The 12,756-nt window shown below is 41.6% G+C and overlaps 1 protein-coding gene across 2 annotated transcripts in view; it reads right to left on the minus strand.

Moving 5' to 3' along the window:
• The window catches only part of PREP (prolyl endopeptidase), a 119,185-nt gene that overhangs the window by 9,976 nt on the left and 96,453 nt on the right, over positions 1-12,756 (minus strand). The window lies entirely within an intron of this gene.

A 12,756-nucleotide genomic window follows, 5' to 3' on the forward strand; every position in this document is an offset into this window, starting at 1 on the left:
CATGTATAGAAGCACAGTGAAAATCTAGTACCATTAAAGGGCTATTGATAGTGAAGCATCTTTCAATTTTATGGGGATAGTTTAAAGAGCCTGGGTCTGAAAATAAGGAGACTGGATTTGAATTCTTATTCCATAGCTATTTAGTTAGACACAAGTCATTGATCCTCCCTCAGCCTCAGTTCTTCACCCCCAAAATGAGGCCATCAGGCCCACCTCTTAGGGCCTTCACAGGGCACGTGAGAGAATAGGCATTCAGTTCTCTGCTCAGTATCCTTCTTGGCATTGGAAAAGTTAGATTCTGCCCATCTTTTCAAGCAACTTAATCTAGGGAGACTTCTTGAAAACAAATTTCACATTTGGCTTCCTCCCCTAAGAAGTGAAGGCACTTAATACATCTTCATTTTTCTATGCTTGACTACTAAACAAATGTTAGCAACGAGAAGAGAAGACATTAACTTAAGCTGGTGAAGAACACCATAGAAATCCTATTATTCCTGGGTAAACAAGGATATTTTCTCCAGTATTGACAATGAAGGCTCCTCAAACCTTCCCGAATCTGGGCCACCTTGGGCAAGTTCAGTCAACATCTCCATATTCATTACTTTTGAATAAAGGATTAAGAGAAAAAGGATAAGAAAGGGAACATTAAATGCTATTCAAGCGATAAGTCATAGAATAAATGATAAACCACGAAAAGCCGATAATGGCTTCTTCCAGACAGAAAAGCTGCAAATCGTTTTCCCTTCAGGCAAACATGGCGTCTTTACCCTGACACTTGGAAAGTGCCTTAGCTCAGAAACTTCTTGCTGACCTCCCCTGTGAGCCTTCATGCTTTGTATGACCTGGAGCTAAATTGAATCTACAGCTTTTGATGGCAGCAGTTCTGCAGCAGAAAGTAGCCACAAAATCCTTGGAGATAATCGGGAGGGGAAGCACCATGGATTTGGGGGGAGGGGGTGCAGGACTGTGATAAGTGCTCCAAGGCTGGTCATCCTCTGCATCCTGTCAGTGAATAGTATGACTAAAACGCATCTGTTTCTGACTTTGGAGAGAAAGGTAAAGAAAGTAAGTGTGGCAGTTTAGGAATCACGGTGCCTGCTCTGCAGAGTAGACAGTTTTGTTTGAAGTTATTTAGTGTTGGCAGCCAGTGATGGAGTTGTGTGAATGGGTTCAAGTAAATGCAGAGTAAGAGGAACCATCCTGAAGTGGCTGGCTGGGCTAATGAGCTGGAACACAAGACCTTCACCTCTGAGATGGGAAGAAAGGAGGGTTCTTTTTTATTTTATTTTTTTATTGTTGGTCGTTCAAAACATTACATAGTTCTTAATATATCATATTTCACAGATTGATTCAAGTGGGTTATGAACTCCCATTTTTACCCCGTATACAGATTGCTGTGTCACATCAGTTACACTTCCATTGATTTACATATTGCCATTCTAGTGTCTGATGTATTCTGCTGTCTATCCTATTCTCTACTATCCCCCCTCCCCTCCCCTCCCCTTTTCTCTCTCTACCCCCTCTACTGTAAATCATTTCTTCCACTTGTATTATTCTTCTCTTACCCCTCCTTTCCTCTTATATGTAATTTTGTATAACCCTGAGGATCACCTTCCATTTCCATGCGATTTCCCTTCTCACTCCCTTTCCCTCCCACCTTTCGTCCCTGTTTAATGTTAATCTTCTTCTCAAGCATTAAAAAATGACAAAATCATAGAATTTGGAGGGAAATGGATGGCATTAGAGCAGATTATGCTAAGTAAAGCTAGCCAATCCTTAAAAAACAAATGCCAAATGACTTCTTTGATATAAGGGGAGTAACCAAGGACAGGGTAGGGACAAAGAGCTTGAGAAAGGAGGGTTCTTTAGCCACAGAGGCACAGCATCAAAGCAAATGAATCATGTCTCATAGGATGCCACCATAACTGAATCATCTGCTCAAATCGGTGTTCCTTCCAGCCACCTGCCAACTGCCCATCTCTCTGCAAGTCCCTGCCCAGCTTTCCCTCCCAGGCTGGCCTCCCCTGTGCCCCTTGCTCTCACCCAGCTGCACTGACGCATCTCATCTCTGCCGATTCTAAGACCCTGCGCCTGTTCTCAAAGTGTTCTGTCTCTTGCTGCTTCATGATAATTCCACTCCTCCTCTCATACCACTTTTCCTGCTACCTCTTGTAAGATTTCCAAAGCCTGCAAACTGGCCTGCCATTCTCTCATCTGGCTGCAGGACCAACACATCCTTTCAGAATACCATCAAAAGTCCAAAGTCCCCATACGCCTGTAGGTGCAGAAATAAATCCACACTTTGGGTTGGTGTGATTCTGATGTTAAGATAACAGTATTCTGAACTGTCCAAAAGTGAAAGGGCATTGTAAAGATGATTTTACTGTGGGCAAGAAAATGCCTTACAAAAAGGCTGTTGCAGTCTTAAAATATACATACCACTTACATGTGTATATACATTTTATCCAATCCCTTTCTATGCATTCAAACATAGCAGCCATTCTATGCCATTTCCATATATGGAATGGCACTGGACCCTAAACTAACCCTAAACCTGACTCTTCAACCCTGAGTCTTTTGATAACTATGGAAGGAATCCCTGTGGGCATTTTGGAAACAGTCATTAAAAACAGTCCAGGAATTCGCTATTAAGTATTGTTCACCACTTTGTTCTTGAAGCCATTTTGTTAGATTAGAAGGAGAAACTAGCAAATTCCTTGCTTCTATTTGCTTCCCTCAAACCTCACCAAAAAGCTCTACCTCAAAGTATGCACCAGTGTTTTATCAGACTTATTGCCTAAGTATCTATGAAGAACCTGTTAGAAATAGTTTCCCAGGCATCAGCCCAGAAGATGGAGTCCCCAAACCTATAGATTTAGCATGTTTCCTGTATGCTCTGTGGCAGAGAAATGGGCTCACCCAAACTGGCCACAGCATTTGCTTTTATCATTCTCTCTATGCTCACAAGTTAATGTAAACTAAAACCAGATATTTCCCCACCATTCTTGATAACTTCAATATGGGACTCTTTTAACCCAGTTCTCCTGTGATCTCCCTTAGGGACTTTTATGATCAGGATGATGCTGTACAACACCTTGACCAGACACTCAAATGTTGCAAGATCAAGACCTTCACTTAACTCCATTCTACCCCATTTCATTTAAATGTTTGTCATGTCTGTTATGCGCCAGGCACACGGCTAAGCCCTGGAGAGGCAAAGAGAAACAGGACCTGCAGAGCCCCCTCACAGCATACACCCATCACCTTGGCTCTCAGAGCTGGCAGCTGATCCCCAAGGACCTCCCACTCTGACCAACCTGCTCATTCACTGCCCTCCCTTCCTTTCCCCCCTAGGGTATCTGCTCTTATTATTTTTTTAAAACTCTTTTCATGACAATCAGTACCTTCTGTTCTCTGGCTGTCAGCTTCTCTCGTGCTTTCTGGCTCAGCTCAGGAAACCTTGACAGCCCTGTAAATGTCACTCATGCCTGAAGTCCTCTAATCCTAATCCTAACCCACTGCATTTGTTCTCCTCTTCTGGGTATCTGGACACTTGGGAGACCCCAACCCACTTCATCACAAATTAGTAATACCTAAGATGGGCTCTGGAATTATGCCTTCTTTTTTCCTCTCCTTAAATGAATTTTTCATATCTTTCCCTTCCCATGTCTTCCTTAATGTCTCCCTACCCACCCACAATCAACTCCAGAGTACCTGTTTCCTACTTCCTTCCACACCTAACACCACCCATTTGCATTCCCTTCAGTTTGTATGTGGCCTGTCTCCAAAGAGGCCATTCGCCTGGAGCTCTTAAAGCACCCTCTTCCGACCTCTACAACCCAGAGAAAAGAAGGATCGCCCAGTCTTGATTCCATTCCTTACCGCCTCCAACACTACCATGCTCCTTCAGTTACCACTATTTTTGTATTTTCTCTTTCCCTGGCATACAGACTCACATTTCTCCTAATCTATATAAGAAAAAGAAACTTGTGCATCACCTTGTCTGCTCCTCAAGCTGAATTTCCATCTCCCTCTTCCTTCCTGACCAAACCTATCCAGAGTAACCCATGCCATGGCTCACCACTTTCCTACCTTGTGTGCTCCTCTATCCCAGCCACCACTGCTCTTTCAAGGGTCATGCGACAGTGTTTTGGTCTTTTCCCTTGCACGTCCATCTCTACCTCTACTGAGGGGTGTATGTCCTTCCCAGATTTTTCATAAGCCTACAGAGAAACACCTATTTATACATGTTCACAAACACATAGGTTATTTATATAGTGATAAAAAGAACCCGGCTAATAATGGGCTACAACTTACCTGCCCTCCGACTCCTCACTAAGCAAGATTACCATGGAATTATGTTTTAAACCACCCAGATTTACCTCATTTAAAAAGTGAATGGGCAGGTGGTGTGTGCCTGTAATCCCAACAGCTTGGGAAGCTGACGTAGGAACTTTGTAAGTTCAAAGCCAGCTTGAGCAACTTAGTGAGGCCCTAATCAACTTTCTGAGACCTTGTCTCAAAAAAAAAAAAAAAAAAAAGGGTTAGGGATGTGACTCAATGGTTAAGTGCTCCTGGTTCAATCCCCAGTACCAAAAGGAAAAAAAAAAAAAGAGTGGCTGTTCACACATTTATAATTTGCTCACTGATGCAATCAAAGTCATCATGCCACTCATCTATGTATGTCACATGATAGCCATTCACTCTTAGTGAACAGTTACCAGAGCTTAAATGTTGGTTTTCCATTCTCTGATGGCTTATTGTTACCAAAATATGCAGGTTCAAGTTAAAAAGCAAAACTGTTTCCATTTCTCACACTTGTAACCAATGAGAGAGCTGCCAATATATACCCATTCTTCCTTAAAATTTATTCTTAAAATATTCAAAAAATTTTAAATGGGCACTTAACAATTGCACATATTTATTAATTACAATGTGACATTTCTATACGTGTGTACAATGTGTAGACATCAGCAAAATGTGGATCTGCTGAGCTGCTTGTCTTCTTGTCTGCTTCTGCAGCATCCAGGGGAAGGCCAGGATGGGCTATCTAGTCCCTAAGAAGACCAGCACCACTGTCACCACACCAGGGTGAACTTGGAAGATGAAGGGGCTCTGGTTAAGCTGGTGAAAACCATGAGGACCAATTACAGTGACCGATATCATGAGAGCTACTCTCACTGGGCAGAGGCAACATCCTGGGTTCAAAACCTATGACTCGCAATGCCAGGCTGGAAAAGGAGAGGGCCATAGAACTTGTCACTAAACTCAGTTAAATATACACTGTTAAGTTTTCTGTACTTAAAAATTCTTCAACAAAACAATACAAATGAAAAAAGTATTTGTTTTAACTCACAGCAGTGTGGCAATGTTATTCCACATTTAAATTGGAGAACACTAGGCACAAGGCTATCAGGAAGCACAGCCTCAGTGAAACTCATGCTGTTTCTTGACAGAGGACAGAAAATGGTATTTTCTAAGCAGTTACAAGACTGAGTCACCCGGGAAAGAAAGCCAGTGTCAATTCTTTTTCAGCTTTGAGGAAATAAGGTGATAATCCCAAATCCTGAGACTTTAAAATATTTTAGATACAAGAACAGGTTGTCACTCTAGGACCTCATCCAAGCCTGTTAATAACTCTTATTTTTCAAATGACAAAATAAAATCCAAGAAAATAAATACTACTAAGGCACTGGGCGTGGTGGCGCACACCTGAAATCCCAGTGGCTCAGGAGGCTAAGGCAGGAGGATCTTGAGTTCAAAGCCAGCCTCAGTGACAGTGAGGCGCTAAGCATCTGAGACCCTGTCTCTAAGTAAAATACAAAATAGGGCTGGGGATGTGGCCCAATGGTTGAGTGCCCCTGAGTTCAATTCCCAGTAGCAAAAAACCAAAAAACAAAAAACAAAAAAACAAAAAAAAAAAAAAAAAACAAAAAAACCCACTAAGGTAACACTCCTGGCTTATGGCGAATTACTACCAATGTCTCTCAGGTTCCTGGTCCTGAGTTTTTCCCCTACTTCAATCTATTATTGTAAGTATCTTTTAAAAAATATTTTTTTTTGTAGTTGTAGATGGTCAGAATGCCTTTATTTTATTTTTTTATTTTTTATGTGGTGTGGAGGATTGAACCCAGTGCCTCATGCATGCTAGACAAGTGCTCTGCCACTAAACTATACAAGGTGTAACTATTCAAAATACTCCAAACATTACAACGTCTGGCATGGATTTAACACATTTGATTTTTCTCCGCTCAATAAAAGGACCACGTGTCAAGGAATCCAGGGGACAAATACATTCCGTTAGAGGTATCATGTCTTATTTATAAGCTTTTCTACTTTCATTATGCTTTTTAAAAGGGAATCATTTAAACATTTCAAAGCTGTATTCCAGATATAGGGACTGTATGACTATTTTAGCAAAATCAGTCTTCTTGGAAAGATGATCCTCCACAGAGTTAGCACTGCCATCTTGAAGATGAATTATTAAAATAAGAAAAATCCCATTATATCTTGCCATGCCATTCTTACAAAAAATTTCAATAGTATTTCTTAAAAGACTTAACAGGTTGATGATATTTGGATCTGAGGCCTCAAGAAGGAACTGAAATTAGATAAGGTCATCAGGGTACGGCCTACATGATGGGACTAGTGGTTTTAAAGGAGAGGAAGAGAAACCTGAGCTGACCATGCTTGTCCTCTCTCGCCATCTGAAGCCTTTGCTGTGATCTGATGCAGCACGAAGGCCTCAGCAGACATGATGCCATGCTCTTGGGCCTCGAAGTCTCCAGAACTATGAGCTAAATAAACCACTATTTCTTTTCATTCTTTCTAAACATTAGTGACCAGTATAATAAACCACTGCTCCTCATTAATTAGCCAATCTCAGGTAATTTGTTGTAGCATCAGAAAACAGATTAAGATGGTAATCAAATTTAAAATAGCTTCTAACTTTGCATGTTTTAAACCACATTCTGATGAATGTTTGATAAGGGCTCACGCATCCTTGAGCTAAATTCTTTAAATTAAAAGGACTACTAAAGAAAAGAAAGTTTACATTTATGTAAAGCCCATAGTCTAACAGTTCAGAAATAATCCATCTCTACTGCCAAGCATGGCTTTCCAGAGGCATCTACAAATATAAGGGGGTTTACCTCAGGAAGAGTGTTTGGGCCCAAGATGGCCATCACTGAATACATGCTAGCTGTCTTAACATGTGACTGGCTTCAAAGAAATGCAATAAAAAGATCTTCCCTTAAAGGAAAAAGAAGAGCAAGTAAACAAGGAATCAAGGAAACATTACTGTTCTTTGAAGTGAATGACAGTAGTTATGGAAAGACCAACTATCTCCCCTGAAATATTATTCCTTGACATGAATATATTTAGTAATAAAACTAATTTCTCTAAATATGTGCAGCATTTAAGTTCCTCCAATCTTCAAGGATACATCCGATCTAGTTCTGATTCGGTGATCTCTGAGGCAACACGAGGACTCCCATTATCACATGTATTAGGAGGTGCTCCTATATGAAAGAAGGAGGTAACTGAAGAGGGCAAGCCCTTTGGAGAGAAGAATGTCTGGCACCAGCAACTCCTGCCTAATTTTAGACCCTGACAGGTTTAAGGAGAATGTTCATAAAAGGGTGTTGAATTCCCTCTTTTATCAGAGTTGACAGAGGCCACTTGTGTGGCCTGTACTAAGTGTGGCCAATAAATCTGACAAGGAGCAGAACAGCCCAGAGATTCCACAGTCAAGACAAGGAGGGAATAAGACATTCCATTACCCAAAGAAGTGAGTGGAAGGCAACCTCTGTGCCTCAATTACTTTGCAAAACAAGTCTGTGAAGAACTTTCTGGGACTTAGGAAAAGGTACTGCATGTTTCTGTGCTGTGCTAAGGTTAAAAACACTAGCCTGGCATACGAAGATTGTAATCCTGTCTATTTTCCAGGCATTTAATTTTGGAAGAGTGGGGAGGAGTTTAACAGTCACCTTTAGGCAGAAAATATAACAGGGGAGTCTAATGTATATTGCTTTAGCTTTTCAAATGATGGCTGGACATTTGTGCAACACTGGAGATTCGGAAGGGCACCTCAATAACCAGTTAGCCCACTTAAAAATCTATTTTCATTCTTGAGCACCAGCAATGTGCTAAGTGCTGAACTGACAGTCTCTGTAGAAACTCATCAGCCCTCTCAAGCGCTGCCATCTCTTTTCTGGAATAATAAACTTGTTTCTGTTTCAAACTGGGGAGTAAGCTGTGGAATAGAAAGGGGGAAGTTCTGAACATAAAGAGAGGAGCAGTGCTGGAGGCAAATGATCTTTAATAGGCTGTTGGATTTTAGAGGTGGGCAGGTGTTTTGAGGTAGAAAGCCATGTAAGACTAAAATGAACACATTTGGCTCAACTGCAGAAGAGAAAAGTTGGTATCAGTTTCACTGTTCTATTCTGTGGTCAATGAAAACACACCATCAGAGGGCACTACCCAGAAGTCCAGAAATGGCCTTGTAATGAGGCTCACTTCAATGTCTAACAGCAGCATGATAAATCCGCTGTTGGGGGTCATGAGCTCTGCACTGATTGTGATCGGATCAATATCTGCTGAATAAATCAATGAAGCAGAACTACATAGTAAACATTCTTTGTGACTCCCAAATATTGACACCAGCTTGCCTCAGCTCCAGAGGCTCAAAGCCATACTGGCTGCCTCTTCCCTATTTTATCCCTGTCAACATGGTGGCCTTGCCTGCTAACATGACTCCTGCTGCCAGTCTTTGGGCACCTGTTACTAGATTAACCCCTTGAAATTAACTCCTTTTAATCTAGGCCATTCTCCTACTGAAAATATATGGTGCCTCTCATTCTTATTCTCTAAAAGATGAAGAGTTTTAGGTGAAGATACTCCCTGCCTTTGGCCTTGGTGAATCCTCCCCTGCTTCAACTGTCATCTCTAGTGAAACTGCCACTTCATGGATCCAGAGCCCCCATGTCACATGCCTTTACACACCAAATCATAACTGAAAAGAAAAATCAGTTCTTATTCCCTTGTTTGATGCCCTCCTTCACTCAATGTAGGCACTCCCAAAGCCACATCTCAGCAAGTTTACCCTCTGCTTGCCTATTTTGAGTAATGAGAAAGAAACATAAAATACCATAAATAGCTATTCATTTTATTTTGGAACCTGTTAAAGAACGATTCCTTTCCTGAAAATGTTTAAATAACCAAAACCACAAGAAACAGAAGTGAGTCAAGGTCCTAGAGAAAGAACCCAGGGATAGACATTCCTATGCAAGCTAATTATTAACTGAAGTTCCCATAGGTTTAAAAACAAATGTTAAGATGCCTGCCAGGTTCTATATTTTTCACAATAGAATTTCCCTTATTTCCTTTTTAGTCAAAATACATGTTATTTATTCTGCTTGATTTGTTTAGAAAACTTATCTAGTTCTTACCAACCAAATCTCCTAAGGACTTTAGAAATATCTTCTCCTTTTCATCCACATAGGTGGTCTACACTATGGGTACTCTCATCTTTTAGCTGACATCATTCTGACACACAGAAATAACTAACCCAAGCTGGGTATGGTGGCACATGCCTACAAACCCAGAGACTCAAGAGGCTGGGGCATGAGGATCATAAGTTCAAGGCCAGCCTTAGCAATTTAGCAAGACCCGGTCTCAAAAGAGGATTGGGGATGTAGCTCAATGACATAGTGCCCCTGGGCTCAACCCCCAGTGCTAACAAGCAAACAACAACAAAAAAACTAACTAGCCCAAGTCATGCATCTTGTAAATGATGGCATCAACATTTGAACATAGGTCTCTGGTTCCAGAGTCCATGCTCTCAGTCACCATTAACAAGAGGTTGGCAAATCCTCCATGGGGCCCCTGAGGAACCCTCTCTGGCACTGCTATTGTGCTCTCAAGTGTCTCTCTTTCCAGGGCTGTGCAACTACTTGCCTCTATATCTAGCACAGTACCATAAGAAAGTATGCACTTAGAAAACACAGTTGATAAATGCAGAAGTGAATGCTCAAGCTGGACCCTATATTTTAATCAAATAATATAAGAAAAATATTTAAATGGCATTTCATTATACACCCATATAAATAGAGCAGCCTAGAGAGTCTGGCTTCAAAATGCTTGTAATCTGAAAAAGTAATGAAATAAAAAATTAACCCTGATTGAGGCCCTTCAGAGATTGTCTAAGCTTTTTAAGGTCACAAATTTCCAAGTTATTACTAATAAAAAATATTTAACATCTGACACTTTCCTTATGTATAGCTGTTAATTAATAGTAATTTAGCAATGCCGGGGCAGGAGAGCTTTATGGCTCTCCAGCTGTTTAGTTATGGTAATTTACTGCATGAGATTGCACCTGCATAATAAAAACCCTGACAAGGATACTTGAAATCCATTTCAAATCCTCATTAACTCAAAACTATAGCAGACCACTTGTTTTATTGCATTAGAAAAATAAAATGATCGCCATGCTGAAAAGACAAACTCTGGCCAGAATGTTCATTAATGGAACAGAAGAGAACTATGCAGCTCTAAAAATTTGTGGCTGATAGTTATTCACTCCTTAAAAGGGTTGAGCTATCAGAGAGAGACAGATGCTAATAAGGAGAAAGCAGAGCTGGGTCTGTGCTGTCAAGCAGTTTCATGCGAGTGTATGGGTGTGTGTGGGGGCAGATTAGACAGGACAGAACAAAGCCAAGTGAGGACCTGAACTGAGGAAAGTACTGAAAGAAATCCTAGAACTAGAGACCTGGCATAATGTCCAATTACTATTTTGCTTTTTCTTGTTTACCCATTCAAGGGGAAAAATGACATGCGGTGAGACACTCGGGAGCCCATGTACATGAGATTTTTTACTGCAGAAAACAAATGACTGGAATACTGAAAAGGTGAATTTAGCAGTAAAATTCTCTGGCACAGAGACGTTTACTCCTCTTTCTGTGGGACAAACCTAAAAATACTGCTATTATACTCTGATCTGAGTCTCTCAGACCAAAATAAATCCTCCACATGAGTAAGAGGCAACAAGCAGCCCATCACAGATGGTTTCCAGTTACTTAAGGAACAATCATTAGGAAGCCCAGGAGCACGTCACTCCCCCCCCCCCCCCACCCGCTGGGAAACAGAGGCCAGAAGTGGCCACAAGCTGGTGAAGGCAGGTGCAAAGAGGTGGCCAATTAGAAGAGACTAACTCCAGGTGGAGAGACAGCATCACAAACAGCCACTGGGAAGCAATTCACCAGGGGGCAGAAAAAAGAAGGGAGAAAAGGCAGGCAAATCACAAAGTCTGGATACCTGCTGTGAAGGTACAAGATCAAATTCTTTTTGATTTACATTCTAAACTCTGTGAGAAATGCTGTTTTGTATTTGTGCAGTAGAATAACAGCTGCAGAAATCTAGTGCAATTATATCCTTTTACCCTAAGCCCTATCATGATAAAAAGATCTTGTGTTTTGCTTTGAAGTGTTTTGAAACACAGGAAAATATACTTTTAATCACATGTGTTTTTTATTGTCAGCAATAGTTAGGAGAAATGAAAGCTGAAGATGAATAAGTGAACCAGGTTCATGGAAGAACACCGTATGCTGTACTGATGATAGATGGCATTTGGAACGTGGACAAGGAAGATCGGGCAATGACAGAACATCAGGGTATGTGCAGAGAAGCTAATGGAGCTAGCACACTGAGTACAAAACCTCACCATTTAATGAATTCCATGTAAATTTCTATCACCGAGGAATTGATAAACAAGGGAGACCCCTCAATCCATTAGAAGCAGCTGGGCTCTTGGGCCCCACCCACATAGCCTCTTCAATTCATAGCTACCTGATGACACTGGCTTCACTCAAATGCTCTCAGCTAATCCCAACACTGACCTGCTCATCCCCCCACCCCCTTCTCCTCCATGCCATCCCCCCTCAAACCTGGGTTCCAGGATAAAAGTTTGCCCGGCTCTTCTTTATCCCCTGGTACCTTAAATGTTAGTATCCCTTGAGACTTTGATCTTCTCTTCTTTCCATACACACTGCTGGGGTTTTCAGATGTGCCCATGGGTTCACTGACCACCATGACTACCACCAGCCTTTATGACTGTCTCTGGCTCCTGACCCTCATTCTCTGAGCACTGGGCAGGGAGATGGCCCCAGGTATATCCTACCTGGGCACTTTTAAGTCTTGCCCCATTTGGGTGGCAGACCAGGCCTGTAGGGTCTGAACCTGGCTCTCTTTTGAGGCTGCTCTCCTGCCATGGCTTCTTGCTTCCATCGGGTGCTGGTGACCTCTGCTGTTGTGTGGGCTGTTCTCCCCCTGGAGCCCCTCCCCTGGCTACCGGGAACTTTTTTTCCAGGAAGCCTCCTTCCAGAGCAGTCTTAGATAGATGGTCCACATTCTAAGCTCCCACAGGCCCTGAGAACAACTATAATAGAGTACCTCCATAAAATGGCTGCAAATGTTTTGTTACATTTCCGTTTTCCCCAGTAAACACTATCCTTATATTCCCAGCACGGCCAACACTGTCAGATACAAAGCATAGGGCTTAAAAAAGTTTGGGAAATAATTATTTTTATTTGCTTAAGCAATCCTTTCGCCAAGCCATTCTAAACCCTCACTTCAAAATGACTTCTCACCTGACAATTTTCACCTTATTAAATTAGGACTGAACAGCATCACTATGACTGTCTTTAGCTTCTCTCCACGGGGGTGACTAAACAAAGCGAGGAAGGACATTTTATAAGAAAC

This window comes from Spermophilus citellus (genome assembly GCF_964194105.1).
Source record: "Spermophilus citellus genome assembly, chromosome: 5".
Taxonomy (NCBI): domain Eukaryota; kingdom Metazoa; phylum Chordata; class Mammalia; order Rodentia; family Sciuridae; genus Spermophilus; species Spermophilus citellus.